Below are 7,566 nucleotides of genomic sequence, written 5' to 3'. Positions count from 1 at the left end.
CTCTTCCCAGAATCCTCAGGAAAACTTAAGAGGATGTGCAGGGAGAACTGGGGAGGGAGCTGATGCGCAGGGCAAGGTGGAACTGTCCAGGCCCAGGAGAGGGGAAAAAACTCCTACAGGGGGAGAGAAAGGTGCTGGCCGTGATGGTGTGGGGAAAAGGTTTAACCCTGCGACCTTGGACATGTAATTACCCTCTCCAACCCCTGCCCTCACCTGGGTCTCGGCTCAACCCAAAAGAAGATTTTCTAGATTCAGAGCCGCACAATGGGGAGAGGGGCAGGGCAACAAGTGAGTGTTGAATCCTCACTTTGCTTTATGCCAGCAACTATGTGCTAGGCGCTCTCCAGACCCATCTCAGCCTTCCCACAACCGAGATTCAGGTCGGCTTGTTGACCTGCCGTGGTCACAGCGGAGAGTAGGCCACCAACACAGCATCACTGGTACATGGAAGGTGACTGTCTGAGCCACAGCCATTTAACCACTGCAGGCCTCTTTCACTAAAGGATATGCTCTTGTCTCAACAGGGTATTGAGAGGGTAAAACAAGACACCAGTGTGGGAGCCAGCTGTGTGTAAGCAGAGCATGTGAACTGTGCCCCAAACCTCAGACGTGAGACCTATCTGTTATGGGTTGAAGTGTGTCCCCCCAAGATTCATATGTTGAAGTCCTAATCTCCAGTACCTCTGAATGTGGCCTTATTTGGAAATAGCACAGTTACAGATGTTAAGATGAGGTCATACTGGGGTAGGGTGGCTCCTTTTCCAAGATGACTGGTGTCCTTATGAAAAGGAGAATTTGGACGCAGACACACTCAGGGAGAACACCATGTGAAGACTAGAGTTATGTTGTCCCAAGCCAAGAAACTACCAGAACCTGGGAGAGAGGCCTGGAACAGAATCACCCCGAGCGCCTGCAGAGGGAACATGGCCCTGCCGACAGCTCGATCTCAGGCTTCCAGCCTCCAGAACCGTGAGATAATACATTTCTGTTGTTTAAGCCACTCCGTTTGTGGAATTTTGCTCTGGCAGCCCCACACACTAATACGCCATCCCAGTCCTTTGCCACTCTAAGCCAGGCAATTCGGTTCCAAGTCTGCCTTGAGTGTGGTTGGGGCAGAACCTTCACTTCCTCAGAGATAAGCAAGAGCCTTGGGGCCTTTCCCAGCAGGAACGCTGTGGAGGGCTGTCTGATCTTCAGTCTGCCTCCCACATCTGGGTGCTTGCTGCTCATGGCCCCAGTGCCACTCTCCTACCCCATCAAGTCAGACAGCAGCTACTTTAATTCCAACACAGCCTTTGGCGGGTCCTGCCAACCTGGGACCTCGTGTACCGGGCCCTGCACACTGACGCCTTACAGGAACCACTCTGCTCGTCCTCTGCGGCCCTGCCCCTCCCCAGGGGGCATGCTGAGCACAGGTCCTAGTGTTCTTGGACCCTCAGACAAGAGACTCTCCCACCCTACCCACACTCAGCAGCTTTGGTCCCTAGCCTTGTAAGCCCCTCCCTCTATCTCCTAGCCTCTGAGATGACAGAAGTGCAATGTCCCCTCAAAGGATCCGTAGGCACCCAAGTTCATCCCTCCTTTCAGGGTGGAGGTGGAAGAGATGCTGACAGCCCGCAGTTGTTCCGAAGCAGCTCGTCCTATCGGATGTCAGCGTTCGCCTTCATTATTCCCACTCCCACCTCCTGGCATCCTGGGTGGGGCTTCTTCATTGTGTCCTCCTGCCTCCAGCGCACCTGGGATTGTCAGTCCCTAGAATGTTCCCAATGGGGTCTTCATTCCTGGCACAAGAGTGCCCTTGTGTGCACAAAGGATGGCCAGTGTGTGTGTGTGTGTGTGTGTGTGTGAGAGAGAGAGAGAGAGAGAGAGAGAGAGAGAGAGAGAGAATGTGTGTGTGGTCGCCCTGTCTGCTCCCAACTCAGAGCTTGTAGATGCTCAAATGGTGACAGGAAGGGTGACAACAAGGGCAGAAGCTCAGAGTACCCCCTTACACCCTCCTGCACAGCCCAGTCTGATTTCAGTGTCCTCACCCTGAACTCCCCAGATACATTTAAGGAGACTGCATCTTTGCTCCTAGAAGCCTTAGAGGGGAGTGGTTAAGCATGGAGCCACGTAGCCTGGGGTCATAGCCCAGCTCTGCCATTTGACAGTTGCGTGTCCTTGAGCACGTTATTCCCCCTCTATGGGCCTCAGATTCCCCATCTGCAAGGCAGTGATGATAATGGGGTTGTTGAGAGGATGAAATGAGTCGAACCATGTAAAGCACTCACGACGGTGCCTGGTACATAGTAAGCGCTCAATAAATGTTAGCTAGTTTCACTACCAGTCAAAGACACACAAGCACTGGAAAGCCCTCGGTAGCTTGCAATATGAAAATGATGAAAACACACACGGAACAAGTGGAAGTGGGCAATCAGTCTTCCAGCCAAATCAAAGATACCAACCATGCAAATTCATGGTTGAAATAAAAGAAAACAGAAAGATCGGAATCCCTTTGGCCTCCACCAGGGTAGATTCTGACACTCCTTGGCCAATGGACCAATCTTTGCATTTGTAATCCTAACTTAGCAGGCTAAAGAGTTCCTGGAAGATGGTAGGATGTGGGTTCAGGTAGCGCCTAGTTGTCAGACTGACCTGGACTTCCCTCTTGTTAAAAAATAAATGTTATTTTAAGAACCTAAAAAAATAAAAATAAAATAAATAATATCTCCCTGCTCCGCAGAGCAGAGCACCCCATGCCATTTGCTGCTTGACAGGCCTCGTAGTGAGTAAGACCTTATTTTTACAAGAGAGATAACCTGTCATTGAGAAAGAGCCCAGACTCTGGAGTTAGAGATGCTATATATAAAATACCAGTTCAATGCTTGGCACAGAATAAGTGCTCAATAAATGTCATTCTTATTATTTACTATTGTTGTTACTCTGCGATGGTTCATCTCCTCCTAATTCTTGTGTCCCTCAGTAAACCTGGACTCAGCTTTGAAACAAAGCCAATCCCTGGACAGCACTGCCTGTCCCTAAAGGTTCTTTCACCCCCGCAGGGCCCACCTTTCAGCTCCAGAGGTACAGATTCATCTGTGGCTAGGGTGACATTTTGACTTAGGAAGCTGTTTGTCCTTTCTTTCTCCTCCCCCAACCCCACTGGAGCAGGCAGCCTTCTTTAAATTTTGTTTTTGGGGGATGGGTAGGACAGAAAGCCTGCAAGCCTTTCTGCCTTTTGTTCCTCCTGAGCCAAAGTCTCAGCAAGCCTAGGGAGGTTTGCAGAGGAGGAAAATGAAAAGGTTCGTGAGAGTAGGTGGCCAGAAGCTGGGGAGGGGGAGGAAGGAGGCTTTGCCCTCCCCATCAGTAAAGCAGAAGGAGGTTTCCCCACGATGGGGGAGGTGGGAGGGGGGCAGGGAATGAGTGAGGTCAGTGAGTCCTGCCAACCCCATGGGATGGTGCTTGAAATAAAAGGTTATTTTGAAAATGCTGTAAAGTAATATTTCATGCATACTCAAGAGCGTAACCTGAGACCCACACATTCACTCTACACCGGGCATTGGGTATATATCAGTGAAAAACCCTGACATGGCCCCTGCCTTGGGCAGCTTACAGACAACGAACAAGCAAACACATACATTTATAATTATAAAATGTGGCCAGAGCCATGGAGGGAAAGCACTGTCACAGAGAACATTCAGTCGGCATAGTTAAGGACATGCTCTGTAAGCAAGAGACAATTAAGCAAAGGCCTGAAGGAAGAAAGAATCAGCCATGCAATGCAGGGTGGACAGGGGAAGGGAGGGCATTCTGGGCAGAAGGAAGGGTTAGGGGAGGCCCCACGACAGAAAAGAACAGGTACTGCACGGATATTTGGGTGCTGAGGATCTGGATGGTTTTTCTGGTAGGTTGTGTTCTCCCTGGAACCTGGTGCCACAAGGGGACAGATTTAAAAGGACTACAGGGTGAACCACGGTGGCCATTCTAATAGATCTAGTTTCTGGCAAAGAGAGAGAGAGGGCCGGAGTTTGAGATCCCCTTGGTGAGAATCACCTTTCTTAACCTAAGCTTAGTTTCCTCACCTGTGAAATAGAGATCACACATTTCTTTCAGGGTTGTACTGAGTACGACAATGTCAATAAAATGATTAGTACACAGACGGGCACAAAGCAAGTGCCCAAAAATGGCCATTATTACGATATTCTCCTGCCGTAATCTTCCTCCTCCTTCATGGCCCAGCTCCCAAGTGCCTTTTTCCACTCCCTCGCTGGACTGTAAGCTCCTTGAAAGCAGGAGCATGTCCGATTCATCCTTATATTCCACCCTTCATTCCTCTCACATGGAGCCTGGCACACTTTACCAGCTCAATAAACACCTGTGGAATTGAAGGTGCGTGCACAATTATAGTACCTAATAAACTGAGGAATGTTTTTGTGGAGGACAAAGAAGTCACTGAACCCTAGATGATCAAATGACAAAGGATGAGCCAAGAACAAACATGGCAGGACTTGCTCACATGCCCAGCAGTGTTTGAAGCACACTGCAGCAATGTCCACTCCTGAACACACACATGGGCAGTAAGACACAGGCTGGCCCTCTCCCGATGGATGGCAAAGGGCATTTGTAGGCAACAAAGCAGGTTGTAATAACTAACAGGCAGGTTTTTAACCAGCACTTGCTTTGTGGTTCACATGGCACTGCCACGTACATTACTGCACCCAACAATTTTGTGAACTGGGTAAGTTATTGATTAGCCTCAAGCCTTCACTGTCGATGAAAGCACCATGGATGAAGAAGGGCAAGTTAAATAGTGAGCCACAAAAATAAGGCACAATCCTGGATCTTTGGAATGTGACTGCACGGTGCCTTCTCCTCCATGAGCACCACGCCACACTGACTCGTGAGTGGGAAGATGCAAATTACTGCATGTGCCTGGAGACGGGCAAAGCATCACACACAGAACCATGGCTGAATTTCCACCCACAGCTAACGGATCTGGGCAGGGTCTTCTCAGAAGCTACTGCAGCCTCTTGACAAAGGAAGAAGGACGTCACCCCTCACTCCACATGAAATGACCATCAGGAAAAATGGACCCTCTCCAGAAAGATGGGTCCTTCAAGCTCACCCGCTCTCCCCCTTCCAAAGCCTTAAGAATCAGTATTTATACCACTCAGTTGGTCCACTGTCCCTCTACGGTCTCATATACATTTTTAAATATAATTTTGAATCATAGTACATTGAGAGCTTAAAGTTTAGAAAAGAAGTAAAAACAACTCACTAGCACCCTTGCCTCTTTCTGCCTTGCCCTCATCTTCATCCCCCACTGACCATTTCTGTTTATCCCTCTAGAATTTATGGGTACAAATAGAATCAAACACGAGTCTGTGTTTTATCCCCTCCCACCTTTTTTCCCACAGAAAAGACAGCACCGTGCTATGGACAGTTTCAGAGAGCGACTCCTTTCTCTCCACCACGGCTGCCAGCAAGCCCGAGGCCACAGGTGGGCGATCAATAAGCACTTGTTGGAGGGGAGAGGCCAGCCCGGACAGACACATCAATCTCCGGGGACAGTCCAGGGGGTGGAAGGCAAGTCCTGCTGACTGACGTCCGCGCACAAGTGCCAGTGACATAGCAGGCCCGTCTGCCCAGAGTGCACCCTGGCACCTTCTCCTGGTGAGGTCCAGAGCTAAAGGTCACACAATTCCAGGCATGGTAACAGCCTCACCCTGACACTTCCTCGGCAGGCAACAGCAGCACCTGTCTTCTGAGTCGCCAGAGAAAGAGCACCTCGGGACAAAGGGTTTAGAGGGTGTCATTGACTTGTTAAAGAAGATAAAGCATCAGAGATCTTAGGCACAAAGACATGGAAGAAGCAGCAGCCTCACAGGGCTTTGCCAATCACCTGAAAAATGACTGGATGTTATTCTGCCCGTCTGGACCATGACCTGAAGGGGCTCCTGGGAAAGTGCTTGGACTGGGCGGCCTCCATGAAAGGCAGTTCTGGGCCAGAGGCTGAGGAAGTTCTTCCTCAGCACCAGCTCTGGCTCTTGTTTGCAGAAGGTGCAAAATCACCGATGGGGAAGGGGGTGTGTGCACTGCCAGGAAAGTGGACTAGTATTTTTGGGAAGTTTTAATTTGCTTCAATTAAAAATTCAGGCCAGCTCTGAGCAAAACAGAAGTAGGTGAACTTCTTTTCCGAATCTCTGCACAGTCCTTTCTGGGCCCCTCCACCCGTCTGCCAGCCTGTCACCAAGGGGCCTCCACCCCAGCCAGCATTTCCCAACTGTCACACCATTTCCTCCTCACTCTCCGGCCAGACCAGACCAGGGCCCTGCTGGGGAAGGGAAAGAAACCATCGTGCTCCACGAGACAGGAGAAACCCCACGTCTGGGGCCTCAGCACCAGCCTTCCAGGTCTGGGTCACTTCTATATACTGAGGGCTCTTTTCTTGAGCTAACTGGCTCTGTATCTTGTGATCAAGGGAGTATGAGAAACACTGGGGAAGATTAGCTGCTTTAAACAATGCACGGAACATAGTAAGGGCTCACTAAGCCCTCCTTTTAGGTTATTACCTTCACCATTATTTAGAGGTGTTCCTCAGTAAATCTTCAAGAAGGGGAGCTTTCAATACCGGCTCCACCCACCCACCCCCAGTTATGGCCCAGAGGAAGTAGTTGCCATGAGCCCCCGGGGAACCCCTCCCCTGCACTGATACGGCTCCAATGGGCTCAACAATAGGACGTGTGTCCTTCTGAGCTCTGTCCTGTGAAGGTATAAATACATTCACACATTCAGTGACTATGAGCGCGTATGTAGCGCACACATTTCGGCACAGGGACGTCGCTGACCATGGGGGTCAGGAAAGGCAGAGCTGTAAGAGCAGCCCGAGACACCCCTGCAGCCTTCTCCCACCGGGGCCACCAGTCCCTCCCCCCACACCTCCCGCACCCCAGAATCCGGGGGTCCCCATACCAGTCCTTCAAGAGTAGGGCCTGAGGCTGAGTGACTGTCCTCCAGGGGCACTGATTCTTTCCCACATACTTCTACCTGCCTGGGCCCCAGGGCTTTGCAGAGGACTGGCGGGGACCAGGGTGGTACTAGGCCCCCGGGGTAATTAAGCCTTCTCCAGCCTACTACAACCAGCCCCCACCTCCCCACCCAGCCCCCCACCCCGAAGGCCCCACCTTGGACTTCCCCAAAATGAAGCTTTACAGTGAGGCCTAAGCTACCTGAACACATTCCTCCCCCAGGAACCCTAAGTCAAAGGCCTTTTGGGGGGCAGGAAAAGTAACCCCCAGACCACTGTAAAAGAACCACCCGCCTTGCCCTCTAGGTCCCCATCTTCCAATGGTAACAGGTGGGAATTCCAGAAACATAGCCGCCCCCCACATTCAGGTACAGAAAAATACTTTTTCTCTATAACTCAACTTTATACTTGTAATGAGCCCCCATTAGTAACCAACAGAAAAGTTAACCTCGAACAATCAATTAAACTCAGCCCAATCATAGTGATTTAAACTCCATCAGTTCAAGGCTAACTGGGTCACATCCCCATTTGGGGGCTGGGCCTAACCATCCTCCCGCGGT

Source organism: Rhinolophus sinicus, linkage group LG01, assembly GCF_036562045.2.
Source record: "Rhinolophus sinicus isolate RSC01 linkage group LG01, ASM3656204v1, whole genome shotgun sequence".
NCBI classification, from domain to species: Eukaryota; Metazoa; Chordata; class Mammalia; order Chiroptera; family Rhinolophidae; genus Rhinolophus; species Rhinolophus sinicus.
This window is presented reverse-complemented; position numbering follows the sequence as displayed.